A 15,572-nucleotide genomic window follows, 5' to 3' on the forward strand; every position below is an offset into this window, starting at 1 on the left:
GGCTTCTCACCTGCCTGCTCCCACCCAGAAGCTAAGGCATGTGGTCCGAGGGGTTTCCCTGGAGACTGATTGCAAACACAGAGGCTGGGAAATTGATATGGTTGCTGCTGTGTCTTTATGAAAAAGGAATCAGAAAAAACAAGCAGAGAGCATGATAAGCAGTGTGAATGGCCTTCTGAGGAAACCATGAGAGAGAACTACTTTTGGGCAGAGTACTGGCTGGAAAAGGGGCTTGAAAATTATGAGCAAGGAAACTGCCTCTGCTGGTTGGCCCTTACTGCGTCCAGGGAAATAGACCGGTGTGTACATTCTTTGTAAATAAACAGAGTCACAACAAAGCAATGCCTGACTCCATCATCGATTTCTCCTCCAAAGGGAAATAACCCAGCAAGGCCATGAATATGGGTTAACTGCTCAGGCCAAGGGACAACAACATGTTGCACCGCTACAGACTAGGGACCGAATGGCTAGGCAGCAGTTCTGTGGAAAAGGACCTAGGGGTGACAGTGGACGAGAAGCTGGATATGAGTCAACAGTGTGCCCTTGTTGCCAAGAAGGCCAATGGCATTTTGGGATGTATAAGTAGGGGCATAGCGAGCAGATCGAGGGACGTGATCGTCCCCCTCTATTCGGCATTGGTGAGGCCTCATCTGGAGTACTGTGTCCAGTTTTGGGCCCCACACTACACGAAGGATGTGGATAAATTGGAGAGAGTCTAGCAAAGGGCAACAAAAATGATTAGGGGTCTGGAACACATGACTTATGAGGAGAGGCTGAGGGAACTGGGATTGTTTAGTCTGCAGAAGAGAAGAATGAGAGGGGATTTGATAGCTGCTTTCAACTACCTGAGAGGTGGTTCCAAGGAGGATGGTTCTAGACTATTCTCAGTGGTAGAAGAGGACAGGACAAGGAGTAGTGGTCTCAAGTTGCAGTGGGGGAGGTTTAGGTTGGATATTAGGAAAAACTTTTTCACTAGGAGGGTGGTGAAACACTGGAATGCGTTACCTAGGGAGGTGGTAGAATCTCCTTCCTTAGAAGTTTTCAAGGTCAAGCTTGACAAACCCCTGTCTGGGATGATTTAATTGGGGATTGGTCCTGCTTTGAGCAGGGGGTTGGACTAGATGATCTCCAGAGGTCCCTTCCAACCCTGATATTCTATGATTCTATGAGTCTTGCCTCCTTTTGAAGCGCTATATGTCTAATTTACAACGCTTCAGGACTAATGCCCAGAAGAGTAGTGTGTTCTTCAGAAGTATCTGCAGTGAGAGATTTCACTGTTCTGATTACTAGATGATACGCCTTCTGCTTCCATTATTTATGAACTATTTAATCTGTCTTGTGCTTGCATAACTGCTCATCAGGGACTTTCAGATAATGTTGCAACGATTAGTAATCATAATCGCTCAGGGGAGACATACATCCACAGAGCACTAGGAAGTGGCTGTGCTTGACCTTTTCACTTTAACAGGAAGGGGACTGAGCACTAGACTGCAGTAGCTATACAGCACTTTGTTAGAGATTGGGATTCACGGGAGAAGGGCTTGAACCTAACCCTGCATCCATATGTCCCCAGGCTCTCTATTAAGAGCTTGAACTTTGCCATTTGGGCCTATGTCTACATCATGATTTTGTCACAGTTCACAGCATAGCTGCACCTCTCCATGTGCACCCCAAAGAAGGAACTAAAATTCCATCTCAACTCCTTCTCCAGCAATAAATGACTAGCCACCTATGCTGGCTCAGCTGTACTGGCCAGAGAAGAGAGGAATGATAGGGCCAGGACTTTGGCCACTCCCTGCCCACCTGCTCCAAAGGAGTTGAATGAATGTGTAGTCCTACTTGCTTCCAAGTGCATGGTCTCAAGTTCCAGATAGCCTGTATGGAGGATTCTGAATCACCTGCACAGATGGCTAGTCTAAGTCACAGTCTGGCTCCTCATGTTTACTGAGGGTCATAGGCCTAGCTCCCCTCAATGGAAGGAGGAGACATGTGGGGGACGGACAGCAGCATACAATCCCCCTAGAGTTTGCAGAGGTGACACACGCTTTTTGCATATATGAAGGATAACCCAAGCTTATTTGATATCCGAGATTTTCATGTGCAAGGATGGAAGAGAGTGTGAACATGGCACAGACTAGGTCACATGGATCCAAAAAACAGATGTGACGTACCCATCACATCACTAGCATGTCTACAACAAAACAATGAAACGTTGTCCCCCTCTTGTATTTTGGATATACTGTCTGTACTAAAGGCCTCACTCAACCGTCATTCAACTCAGAGGAAAGCCTCCGATTGACTTAAATGAGCTGTGGATCCGGCCCAAATATTGTAGCTGTTTCACTGATGCCAGAAGTATGAAAATCAAAAGGAAACACCATATTTAGTGTGGTTGAGCAGCTAGGTCTCATGAATCCTAGTCCAGCGTTCTGGGTTCTATTCCTAGTCCCAGTTCTGCCACTGGCGTGCTGGGTGACCTTGGGCATGGAATCATAGTCTTTAAGGTCAGAAGGGACCATTATGATCATCTAGTCTGACCTCCTGCACAACGCAGGCCACATAATCTCTCCCACCCACTCCTGTAACAAACACCTAACCTATGTCTGAGCTATTGAAGTCCTCAAATCGTGGTTTAAAGACTTCAAGGTGCAGCGAATCCTCCGTCAAGTGACCCGTGCCCCATGCTGCAGAGGAAGGCAAAAAACCCTCAGGGCCTCTGCCAATCTGCCCTGGGGGAAAATTCCTTCCCGACCCCAAATATGGTGATCAGCTAAACCCTGAGCATGTGGGCAAGACTCACCAGCCAGACACCCAGGAAAGAATTCTTTGCAGTAACTCAGATCCCACCCCATCTAACATCCCATCACAGGCCATTGGGCATATCTACCACTAATAGTCAAAGATCAATTAATTGCCAAAATTAGGCTATCTCATCGTATCATCTCCTCCATAAACTTATCAAGCTTAGTCTTGAAGCCAGATATGTCTTTTGCCCCCACTGCTTCCCTTGGAAAGCTGTTCCAGAAATTTACTCCTCTGATGGTTAGAAACCTTCATCTAATTTCGAATCTAAGCTTCCTGATGGCCAGTTTATATCCATTTGTTCTTGTGTCCACATAGGTACTGAGCTTAAATAATTCTTCTCCCTCCATGGTATTTATCCCTCTGATATGTTTATAGATAGCAATGATATCTCCTCTCAGCCTTCTTTTGTTTAGGCTAAACAAGCCAAGCTCTTTGAGTCTCCTTTCATAAGACAGATTTTCCATTCCTCGGATCATCCTAGTAGCCCTTCGCTGTACCTGTTCCAGTTTGAATCCATCTTTCTTAAACATGGGAGACCAGAACTGCACACAATATTCCAGATGAGGTCTCACCAGTGCCTTGTGATAATGGTACTAACACCTCCTTATCTCTACTGGAAATACCTTGCCTGATGAATCCCAAGACCTCATTTGCTTTTTTCATGGCCATATCACATTGGCGGCTCATAGTCATCCTGTGATCAACCAATACTCTGAGGTCCTTCTCCTCCTCTGTTACTTCCAAGTGATGCGTCCCCAGTTTATAACAGAAATTCTTATTAATCCCTAAATACATGACCTTGCACTTTTCACTATTAAATTTCATCCTATTACGATTACTCCAGTTTACAAGGTCATCCAGATCCTCCTGTGTGATATCCCGGTCCTTCTCTGTATTGACAATACCTCCCAGCTTCGTGTCATCCACAAACTTTCTTAGTACATTCCCGCTTTTTGTGCCAAGGTCAGTAATAAAAAGATTAAATAAGATTGGTCCCAAAACCGATCCTTGAGGAACTCCACTAGTAACCTCCTTCCAGCCTGACAGTTCACCTTTCAGTGTGACCCGCTGTAGTCTCCCCTTTAACCAGTTCCTTATCCACCTTTCAGTTTTCATATTGATTCCCATCTTTTCCAATTTAGCTAATAATTCTCCATGTGGAACCGTATCAAATGCCTTACTGAAATCGAGGTAAATTAGATCCACTGCGTTCCCTTTGTCTAAAAAATCTGTTACCTTCTCAAAGAAGGAGATCAGGTTGACATGATCTACCTTTTGTAAAGCCATGTTGTATTTTGTCCCAGTAACCATTGACCTCAATGTCCATAACTACTTTCTCGTTCAAAATTTTTTCCAAGACCTTGCATCCTACAGATGTCAAACTAATAGGCCCTGTAGTTACCCGGATCACTTTTTTTACCTTTCGTAAAAATAGAAAATATGTTAGCAATTCTCCAGTCACACAGTACAACCCCTGAATTTACAGATTGATTAAAAATTCTTGCTAATGGGCTTGCAATTTCTTGTGCCAGTTCCTTTAATATTCTTGGATGAAGATTATCTGGGTCCCCCAATTTAGTCCCATTAAGCTGTTCGAGTTTAGCTTCTACCTCGGATGTGGTAACATCTACCTCCATATCCTCATTCCCATTTGTCGTCCTACCATTATCCCTAAGCTCCTCATTAGCCTCATTAAAGACTGAGGCAAAGTATTTGTTTAGATATTGGGCCATGCCTAGATTATCCTTAACCTCCACTCCATCCTCAGTGTTAAGTGGTCCCACTTCTTCTTTCTTTGTTTTCTTCTTATTTATATGGCTATAGAACCTTTTACTCTTGCTTTTAATTCCCTTTGCAAAGTCCATCTCTACATGGCTTTTGGCCTTTCTCACTTTATCCCTACATGTTCTAACCTCAGTAAGGTAGCTTTCCTTGCTAATCCTTCCCATCTTGCACTCCTTGTAGGCTTTCTGCTTTTTCTTAATCACCTCTGTGAGAAGCTTGCTTATCCAGCTTGGTTTACAACTCCTCCCTATGAATTTTTTCCCCTTTCTTGGGATGCAGGCTTTTGACAGTTTCTGCAACTTTGACTTGAAGTAATTCCAGGCCTCCTCCGCCTTTAGATCTACAAGTTTTTCAGTCCAATCCACTTCCCTAACTAATTTCCCAAATTTTTTTAAAGTTAGCCTTTTTGAAATCAAAAACCCTAGTCACAGATCTATTTTTGTATATCCTTCCATTTAGTTTGAACTGAATTAGCTCATGATCGCTTGAACCAAGGTTGTCCCCTACAACCATTTCTTCTGAGGTCCTCACTGCTCACCAAAACCAAATCTAAAATGGCATCCCCTCTTGTCAGTTCAGCAACTACTTGGTGAAGGAATCCATCAGCTATTGTATCCAGGAAACTCTGAGCCCTATTATTATTACTAACACTTGTCCTCCAGTCTATATCTGGGAATTTAAAGTCTCGCATGATTACACAATTCCCATTAGTATTTACTTCTTTAAAAACACTAAAAAGAGGTCTCTATCCATATCCAAACCAGATCCCTGCGGTCTATAGCACAGACAGACTGTGTCTTATCCATTCCATCGCTTCTTATGTCTTTACAGTCTACCTGTCACTTCACCCCTCTGATTCCATTGCCACAGCTATAAAATGGGGCTAATGATACTGACCCCTTTGTAAAGCATTGATGAAAAGAGCTAGGCATTATATCTTATGTACACACAGAGGGTTTTTCTGAGTATATTCATGGAGATGCCTACCCCTTAAATCTTGAAATTTTGGTGGTCTGAGGAAAATGTCAGGTTTCAGAGTAGCAGCCATGTTAGTCCGTATTCGCAAAAAGAAAAGGAGTACTTGTGGCACCTTAGAGACTAACAAATTTGTTTGAGCATAAGTTGTAGCTCACAAAAGCTTATGCTCAAATAAATTTGTTAGTCTCTAAAGTGGCACAAGTACTCCTTTTCTTTTTTGAGGAAAATGTGTAAATTTGCCAAAGCATTGTATCTTCAACAAGAGTCCAAATTCTTTTTTTATTGGAATAATTGAGAAATTAAGAAAGCACTTGGTCTTTTGGCAGTAAAATAGGTGAAAATTCACATAGCTATCGAATCCATTTTATCTATCGATCTATCTAATCAGCTGCACATCTCAGAAATGTGCTTGACATCAGTTATTTTTATTCTGCAAGAGTTTTTCACTTGACTGGGACTCTGTTTATGCCCCTTTTAGGATGGAAGAGCTTGACTTGGTAGTAGTTTTCACTAGCAATGCCCCCTTTGGGTTAACCCCATGCCCGTTTTTGATACATCATCACATTCCACATCCAAGAGGAGCATATCTGAAATGAATGATCATGAGTGAGAATTCTGTGGTTTCCCGGTGACGTTTAATTCGCCTTGTACCACTAACATATTTCACTTAAGTGACTTACCTCGGGTCCAGCCTCACCTCTTACAGTGGTATTTATTCCTTTGCAGTTAGCTAATGAGTCAGTGGTGTAGTTCATACTATTTTTGTATAAGCTAATTTTAAAAGCTGACAAATTTCAGTCCTAGAGACTGAGGCTTCTGCTCTGAGTTTTCTTGTGTCAAAGATTAATGTCAAATCCTAGAGCTTCAATTGTTTTTTTTTTAATGGGACTGAGGGTTAATTTAAACCGTTCAAATAATTTCACTTGTGATTTACATAAATTTACTCTTAATTAAAGCATTGTCTTTTATAAAAAAGGATGTGTAGTTGTCAGTAAAATTATGAAATGCTTTCAAATAGATCATGCATGTGGCCTAATTAGCTTCATATTTCATCATGTGGTGACGTGATATACGCCCTGTAAAATAATTTACTAACTGATCCTTTTCTATAACAGTTTGTGTTGACATTTAGAATAACCAGGGAAGATTCCTAATAACGTCTTAAAATCTTGTTAAAGGGTTGTTAAGGTAATGTATTTAGAATTCTGGTTAGCTTTCCTTATTTCACTCAAAACCAATGAATTAACAATCATGATATTAGAAAGACTGAGGAAAAGCACATGATACTGTTGAAGCTCCACTTTGTTAATGTTTTTGGGCCAGATTGTTAAATGTATTTAGATGCCTAAAGATGCAGATAGGTACCTAGCCTCAGATGCTTAAAGGTACTTTGGTGCCTACCTCCCATTGAAATCCATGAGAGTTAGATGCTTTTGAGAAATCCCACGCTGTGCCTTTCTGCAAATTCAAGCACCTAAATACATTTAAAAACCTGGCTCCTCTTTCTCTTTAGAAGCTTAGTGCTTGAGATCCTTTTTGAACATCTGTGCTCTAGTGGTACTCCAACTCTAAGGCCTGGTCTACACTAAAAATTTACCAGTTATGTTGCTCGGGGGTGTGTGTGAAAAATCCACACCCCTGAGTGACATAGTTAAGCCAAGCTAAGTCCCTGTGTAGGTAGGTTGTGTGTAGAATTCTTCCATAACCTACCCACTGCCTTTTGGAGAGGTGGATTACCTGTGCTGACGGGAGAACTGCTCCCGTTGGTGTGTTGGTAGTGTCTAAGGTAGAACAGCTTCAGTGTAGCACTTCACGTGTAGACAAGCTCTAAGCTCCCATCCTGCGTTCATCCCCACACTGGTCTCCCCTGCAAAAGGGCAGGATCTGGACATCATTACCATTCTGAATTATTACACTAACGTCCAACCTAGACCTCCCCCACTGCAATTTGAGACCACTGCTCCTCGTTCTGTCATCTGCCACCACTGAGAACGGCCAAGCTCCATCCTCTTTGGAACCACCACCCCCTGCTTCAGGTAGTTGAAGCCTACTATCAAATCCCCCCTCACTCTTCTCTTCTGCAAACTAGACAAGCCCAGTTCCCTCAGCCTTTCCTCATAAGTCATGTGTCCCAGCCCCCTGATCATTTCCTTTGCCCTCCACTGGACTTTTTCCAATTTGTCCACATCCTTTCTGTAGTGGGGCGGGGAGCAAAACTGGATGTAATACTCCAGATAGGCAAGAAGTTAGAGTTAGTTACCAAAAGAAAAGAAAATATAAGCACACAGTCTAAATTCTCAGGCCAATTAGCCCTGGTCTACACTACATGTCTAGGTCGAATTTAGCAGCATTAGATTGATTTAACCCTGTACCCGTCCACACGATGAAGCCATTTTTGTTGACTTAAAGGACTCTTAAAATGGATTTCTGTATTCCTCCCCGGCGAGGGGATTAACACTGAAATCAACATCGCCGGGTCGAATTTGGAGTAGTATGGACGCAATTCGACGGTATTGGCCTCCCAGAGTGCTCCGTTGTGACCGGTCTGGACAGCACTTTGAAGGCCGATGCACTAGCCAGCTACACAGGAAAAGCCCCGGGAACTTTTGAATTTCATTTCCTGTTTGGTCAGCGTGGTGAACTCAGCAGCACGGGTGACCATGTAGTCCCCCCAGAATCATAGAGCGTAGAATGTTTCTGCGCTCCCCCTATCATCTCCGTCCCTGAGGTTATCGCAGATTAGAAGGCGAAAAAAACGCACTCACGGTGACATGTTTTCTGAGCTCATGCAGTCCTCCTGCACTGATAGGGCCCTAGCGCCCAGCTCTGAAGGGAGAGCTGCTGTCAGCAGCAGTGCAGAAGGAAGGATGGCCTAGTATGGTGTTGCCATCCTTAATTCTGTGCTGTTGCCTGCAGAACTGGGCCCTCAGGCAGCAGCCGCCACTCTCCGGCCACCCAGCTCTGAAGGCAGCAGCGCAGAAGAGACAACAGCAAGGAAAGTATCCTCAAAAGTTAAAGGAGAAAGAAGGAGGAGGGAGAAAATTCTAACAACCTTGTATGTACTTGAAAAGGTATGTCCCCTCTCAGTCTTCTCTTCCCCAGACTAAACAAACCCATTTTTTTCAATCTTCCCTCGGTCATGATTTTCTAGACCTTTAATCCAGCTGCCCAGCTCTGAAGGCAGCATCACCACCCGCAGCAGTGTAGAAGTAAGGGTTGAAGTCCCAGGACCCCCCCACAATAACCTTGCGACACTCCGCCTCCCACACACAACTGCCTTTTGGGTCAGGACCCCTACAATTACAACACTGTGAAATTTCAGATTTAAATAGATGAACTCATGAAATTTACAATTTAAAAAAAAAAATCCTATGACCGTGAAATTGACCAAAATGGACTGTGAATTTGGTAGGCCCTAATGATGGCATAGAGAGTGCACTGATAAAGTTCGTGGACCTGGATTGGCGGGTAGTGATTGATCTATCGGGGATCGATTTATCACGTTTAGAGTAGACACAATAAATCGATCCCCGATCGCTCTGCCATCGACTCCGGAACTCCACCAGGGCGAGAGGTGGAAGCGGAGTTGAGGGGGGAGTGGCAGCCGTCGATCCCGTGCTGCGAGGATGCAAAGTAAGTGATTCTAAGTCGATCTAAGATACGTTGACTTCAGCTACGCTATTCTCATAGCTGAAGTTGCATATCTTAGATCGATCCCCCCCACTAGTGTAGACCAGGCCTTAGAAAGGAACAATCGGTTGCAAACATACAAAATGGGAAATGACTGCTGAGGAAGGAGTACTGCGGAAAGGGATCTGGGGGGGTCATAGTGGATCACAAGCTAAATATGAGACAACAGTATAACACTCTTGCAAAAAAGCAAACATCTTTCTAGGATGTGTTAGCAGGAGTGTTGTAAGCAAAACACGAGAAGTAATTCTTTTGCTCTACTCCGCTGATTAGGCCTCAACTAGAGTATTGTGTCCAGTTGTGGGCGCCATATTTCAGGAAAGATGTGGACAAATTGGAGAAAGTCCAGAGAAGAGCCCCCAAGGTTTTCCAAGCTCCTGGTTCCACGGAAGGGCCCTTGGAAGCCCTGGCATTGTGGGGCTGTCTTTGAGTCGCAGACCCTGGGTCTCCAGACATGACCGGGCTGCCCAGGAAACCCTGGGTCTCCAGCAGGTAAGCTGGCAGGGAACCAGACAGTTTTCTGATGGAAACCTAACTGGCAACAAATTGAATTTCTTATTGAAAAATGATATTGGGGGAGAACAATGTAAACTATTTCAGGAGAGTTTATATTGTGGATGGGATGGGTTAAACCTTCCTAAAGGTACATTGCAACTTGATCACAAACCTGCTGTGCAGAAAATGTGATAGAGTGCAGCATTTGAAAATGATGAAAAGCATATTAAATTCAAATTGATTGCTGCCATTGATCGAGTCCAGCTCCGCTCTTTGTAAGATGTTTCAGCGAGTTTGTGACATTCAGACTTTTCATTTGTCAGTGAGAGTTTTTGTAAAAAATAGCTGTACGTTGACTGGCCAACACAAGAGGAGCATTAGAAAGCAGAGGTGTCTGGATAAGAAAAATATCTGTACTAGGGTAAGCTGGCCCTTGAGGGGAGTTGGGGCTCAGCTGCACCTGTGCCAGGCTTAGCCCACCTCTCCAGTGAAGGGAATGAGTCCAGGAGTTCACATGATGGGAGACCCAGGCCTCGCAGGAGATATAAAAGATGATTATCTGGCATGGCAGCTTGAGAGACTCGGAGGAGCAGGAGGGTTGTGCTCTGCAGAGATACTCTACTTGGCTACCAGGCAGAGGGCCTGGGGTGTGAAATGGGCTTTCAGGGTAGTCCTTCACCAGCCAGAGAGAAAGGCCTGACTGGAGCTGCGTGCAGTGTTGGGCTCAATGAACTGGTGAGCCTATAGAAGAGGGCTGGGAATTTCTAGTTTTAAATAGAACTGGTTTTAATAATAATCCACTCCTAAAAGGGGAGAGTAACTTCAAAGCACTAGTTATGGTAGTGGTTGTTTGGTTGTGGAACTGGGGAAACTGAGGCAGCAGAAGCCTTCCCTTCGCACTACCATTACATTGTCCTTCATCTGTCTTGGCACACTAGAAGTGAGAGCAGTACTCTATATGTGGCCTCACCAGTGCCAAATAGAGGGGAATAATCACTTCCCTCGATCTGCTGGCAATGCTCCTACTAATACAGCCTAATATGCCATTAGCCTTCTTGGCAACAAGGGCACTGTAGTGGGGTGGTCACCCACTCCTGTTTTAAAAGGCTTAAAACAGCCAGGGGAGAGGGCTGGGCAGGAAGGAAAAGCGGGGCTGATTGGGAGAAGCAGCCTCAGCTGGGGGCCACACCCCAATCAGGCCGCGACTGGCTTAATCAGGGCCCAGCTGGCCCTTATAAGAAGGCAGTGGGCCAGGAGCACAGAGGGTCTCCTCTAGCTGTGGAGGGAGATGGGCCTGGCTGCTGGGGAGCGTACCAGGGAACCTGAGGTAAAGCAGGGCTGGGGAAGGCCAGAGGACCTGGGAGGCTCCAGACTGGAAAAGCCCCAGGCTGCAGGCCTGGCAGATGGCCTAAGACAGGGTACTGGGGATGCAACAGGGCAGCCCAAGGGTAGGCGGAGGCAGTAGGTCCAAACCCCCCTGGCCTATGATGACTGGCTTATACAGACTGCAGTCAGCCCCAGTGAAAGGGGGCTAGTTGGTGACTGGCATTAGCTCATAGGCTGAGGCAAGGTGGGGATAGAGGGGGTCCTCAGCCTGTAGCGGTGCATGGGATTCTTCTGTCCTAAGTGCAGAACTCTGCACTTGTCCTTGTTGAACCTCATCAGATTTCTTTTGGCCCAATCCTCCAATTTGTCTAGGTCCCTCTGTATCTTATCCCTACCCTCCAGCATATCTACCTCTCCCCCAGCTTAGTGTCATCTGCAAACTTGCTGAGGGTGCAATCTATCCTGTCCTCCAGATCATTAATGAAGATGTTGAACAAAACCGGCCCCAGGACTGACCCCTGGGACATTCCTCTTGATGCCGACTGCTAACCAGATATGGAGCCATTGATTACTACCCGTTGAGCCTGATGATCTAGCCAGATTTCTATCCACTTTATCATCCATTCGTCCAATCCATGCTTCTTTAACTTGCTGGCAAGAATACTGTGGGAGACTGTCACAGGGTGGCACAGGTTTCCTCCCCCTTGTCCCTGTGCTTGGGCTGGCCAAAGAAAGCACCTCAGACGCCCCTTGCAGGTGCTTCACCCGTGATTTTTATTTACAGTGGCTGTACAGTCCCAATTCCCCCAACACCTGTCCCTGCTCTGACCCCTCACTGGGTCCTCTGGCCTTTGAGGCTTGTGTCAGCCAGCAGAGACACAGCTTCAACCCTCCTATCTTCCTCCCTGGCTCACCCCCTTCCTGAGCTCTTCCCTGGGTTTATATGCCTTCCCAGTCATCAACCCAGCTGGTTCCACTACGCTCAGCAGATCACACTGAGCTTGCACTCATTTGGGCCTGCAGCTGGGCTCCCTGCTAAGGGTCCTGACCCATACACCCAGCCAGCCTACTGGGAAGCAGCGGGAAGCTGGCTCTTTAGCAGGGCACCCAAAGGTTTTATATCTCTGCCCTGCAACAGAGACTGTATCAAAAGTTTTGCTAAATTCAAGATATATCACTGCTTTCCCCATACCCACAGAGCCAGTTATCTCATCATAGAAGGTGATCAGGTTGGTCAGGCATGACTTGCCCTTGGTGAATCCATGTTGACTGTTCCTGATCACCCTTCCTCTCCTCCAAGTGCTTCAAATTGGTTTCCTTGAGGACCTGCTCCATGATTTTTCCAGGAACGGAGGTGAGGCTGACTGGTCTGTAGTTCCCCAGATTCTCCTTCTTCCCTTTAAAAAATATGGGCACTATATTTGCCTTTTTCTAATAGTCCAGGACCTCCCCGGATTGTGAGAGAATAAAGCTGTTCTCATGAGATTTCCCACTCAAGTTTGCTGTTTCAAGATGTTCAGATCAGGATAAGGTAAGGTAATAGCAGATCATTAATTTAAGCAAACTGTCTAATCTTTTCAAGTTTCCTCATCCCTATTAGTTATTACTATATGGAGTTCCCCCCCACACCAAGTTGCACAAAGGAGAAAAGAGATGGTGCCTTATTCCATGCAATATGGCTTTGAGTAGTAAAAGATGGTGCTGTGAATGGTCAAAAGTCAAAAGTGCCCTATAACTTTCTAGCAAGTAGTTACATGTAGTCCAATTTCTGTTTTGCCTTTCTTTAATCAAATCTCTACAAGCCTTAGGAAACTCTATTAAAAAAACTGTAAGTTTGCAAGGTGAAGCACTCAAAAATCCAGCTGTAATACTGGACTGCAGGACCACATGTGGCAATGGATTCCTTTCACACCCTGTGAAGAAGTGCTTATTTCCTTTGTGTTAACTTGGCTTTGAGTGTATCTTTCTAGCTACTTGTTCTCTTAATTTGCAACAGCATAGAAATAGGGAGTGATGCATTTTTCACTCTACCCTTCATAATCTTAAATACCAAATTAAATCCCACATTACACCTGTGCAATGGCAGGGATGTGCAGATAGGACAAGGGCACAAGGAGACTTGCTCCCCTTCGTTGGCCCCAAGCAAGGATCAGGGACAATGGCAGTCCCTCTTGCATTGCCAGGGTTACAAACTGCTCCTAATAGGCTAGAGAAGGGTGAGTAGGGGGAAGCCAGGTGAAATGTGGGTAGCAAGTTACACAATCCTCTTCTACACACTCATATGGGTTGTGCTTCCTCTAGTACCAGTATGTACAGTCCCTTCAAGTCCTCTCCCAGGTAATGAAAAGGCAAAGCTATCCCCTACTCAGAGTTGCTGCTAGCTGCCCAAAATAACCCTCATTCTCCTCTTTCCCAGGTGGACTAAATCCTAGTTTTTGAAATCCCTCCTCATCTATTCAGATGCTCTTGACTTCTCTTAATAAGACCATTTGCAACAAAAAGTAAAACAATACGATAACACTGTATTTAAAATGTCTAGCAAATAACCTAAACAAGGAAATGCACCCGAAAGATTGGTATGAATTAGTGACAAATCATTGCCAGATCGTTGGTAGTATTTCCAACTGCTGTCACCCTGGCAAGGTAAAATAAGCCCTGACCTTGCCATATTGCCTGTTCTTGAACCGGATATGAATGCTTTATTTTCTTCTCTCCTCCAGTGGAGAATTGTCTGGTGAGAAAATACAGAGATACTCAGAGGATGCATCAGGAAAGTTATTTTCTTCAGGGTTTGAATTGGATATTTTGGGCCAGATTGTAACCCTAACTGTACCGCTGTAGGGGGGAATACGGCAAAGTGGGGTAAGCAGCGCTCCTTAGGCTTCTGTGAGAACTTTTGGGTGGAAGCCTGTGGGGGAACTGCTACTGCAGGAGGATGGAACTCTGCCTCTGTCCATCAAACACCGCTGTGCCAACCTGTTAGTGGAAGTAATATGCACTTTGTATGGTGCTGGTATAGATTAGGCTCTCCTAAAGGAAGGGGGAATGACCCTGTGAATCCTTCATACTGGTTCCTGGTTTGCACCTCTCCCCCTTTTGTGAGGCTTGTGGTAAAACCACGATCAAACCCTTTGAAAAAAGGAGCTTCTTAACTTTTAAATTAATAACTGTGTTTTGCACTTATAAAGATGAAAGCTGATCGAAACCTTTTACAAATAGTAGCCATTTGTAAACAGTAATGAAACACCACACTCCCAAAAGATAGGTAAGATGATATGAAATATTGACTGCACATATGAATAAACTCAGGCCTTGTAATTGGTTAAAATAACTTGCCCAAGAGTCTGGGCAAGCCAGGAATAAAAACCGAAGTTCTGACTCCTTGCCCCTGGTTCCAGCCTCTGTGAAACTTGGAAAAAGCTGCATTTTGTGAACATCTCATCAGGCACTTGAATTTATTTCCTGACTGAGCATGTATAAATGTTAGCTGAGTGGATAAGATGGCACTCATGTCTGCTGTGAAGAAATACGTAAGACATCCATCGGGTTTTTTTTAAACATTGATTAAAGCAAACTGAGAACCTTGGATAACTTGTCTGGAAGCAATTCTTCTATAAAGAAGCTAATCATTCATTTGGAAGGAGCCAAAGCTGCAAAATCTGTGGACACATGGAATAGACATATTTTAAAAGTCATCGAACCACTGGTACTCTGTGATAATGAAAGGTCACACTGCTTAAGGTTTTTTTCCCAAATTTTCTTTTTTTTATGCCAGTGTCAGTGAATCAAAACTCCCATTAAAGTCCAATCAAATAAGATGTTACCTGAAATAAAGATAAGACTGAACTTAAACAGGTAACTTCAACTAGAACCTGTATCATGTATTCCTGCACTTTTAGGTTTTTGTATATATGGATTCAATCTGACCTCTTTTTTTTCTGTCTTCCCAACAGATTTTGTCTATTTAATGGATTAGGAAAAGGTTGATGCTAATGAGCTACATCGGGAGGACCATTCAGTGTTAGAAATTTTTAAAATTCTTTTCCCCTAATAGATTACATGGAGTCTCTGACACTCCTCCCTTTTCAGGGTCAAAACTTTTTTTTTCTTTTCTCTGGAGGTGGCGTTTGTGGCTGCGGGTGGTGGTCACATTCTGAGCATCACTTGTTGTGGGAAAGCTTTTTCAATGTTTCTTAAAAGTGGTCAAATTCTGGATTCGTCTGATCTTCTCTGATAGATTGTTCACTGCCCGATCTTCTCAACAGAGAATGCTTTGCCCCCAGTTCTCACGTGCTTTGTCCTAGGATTTACAATCTATATTGTCCCATAGGAACACAGGTGTTGCAGAGAATCATGGATTGAAATTCAGTCTTTGAAGTCCAAGGGTCAAGGCAAAAAAGTTAAAGTTGCAATACTTTATAAATTACTGTCCATTGTATTACAATAAATTTTACATCTGCATGAGCTAGCTTTTAATATTTCAGGAGCATAAA

This window comes from Eretmochelys imbricata, chromosome 5 (assembly GCF_965152235.1).
Source record: "Eretmochelys imbricata isolate rEreImb1 chromosome 5, rEreImb1.hap1, whole genome shotgun sequence".
Taxonomy (NCBI): Eukaryota; Metazoa; Chordata; order Testudines; family Cheloniidae; genus Eretmochelys; species Eretmochelys imbricata.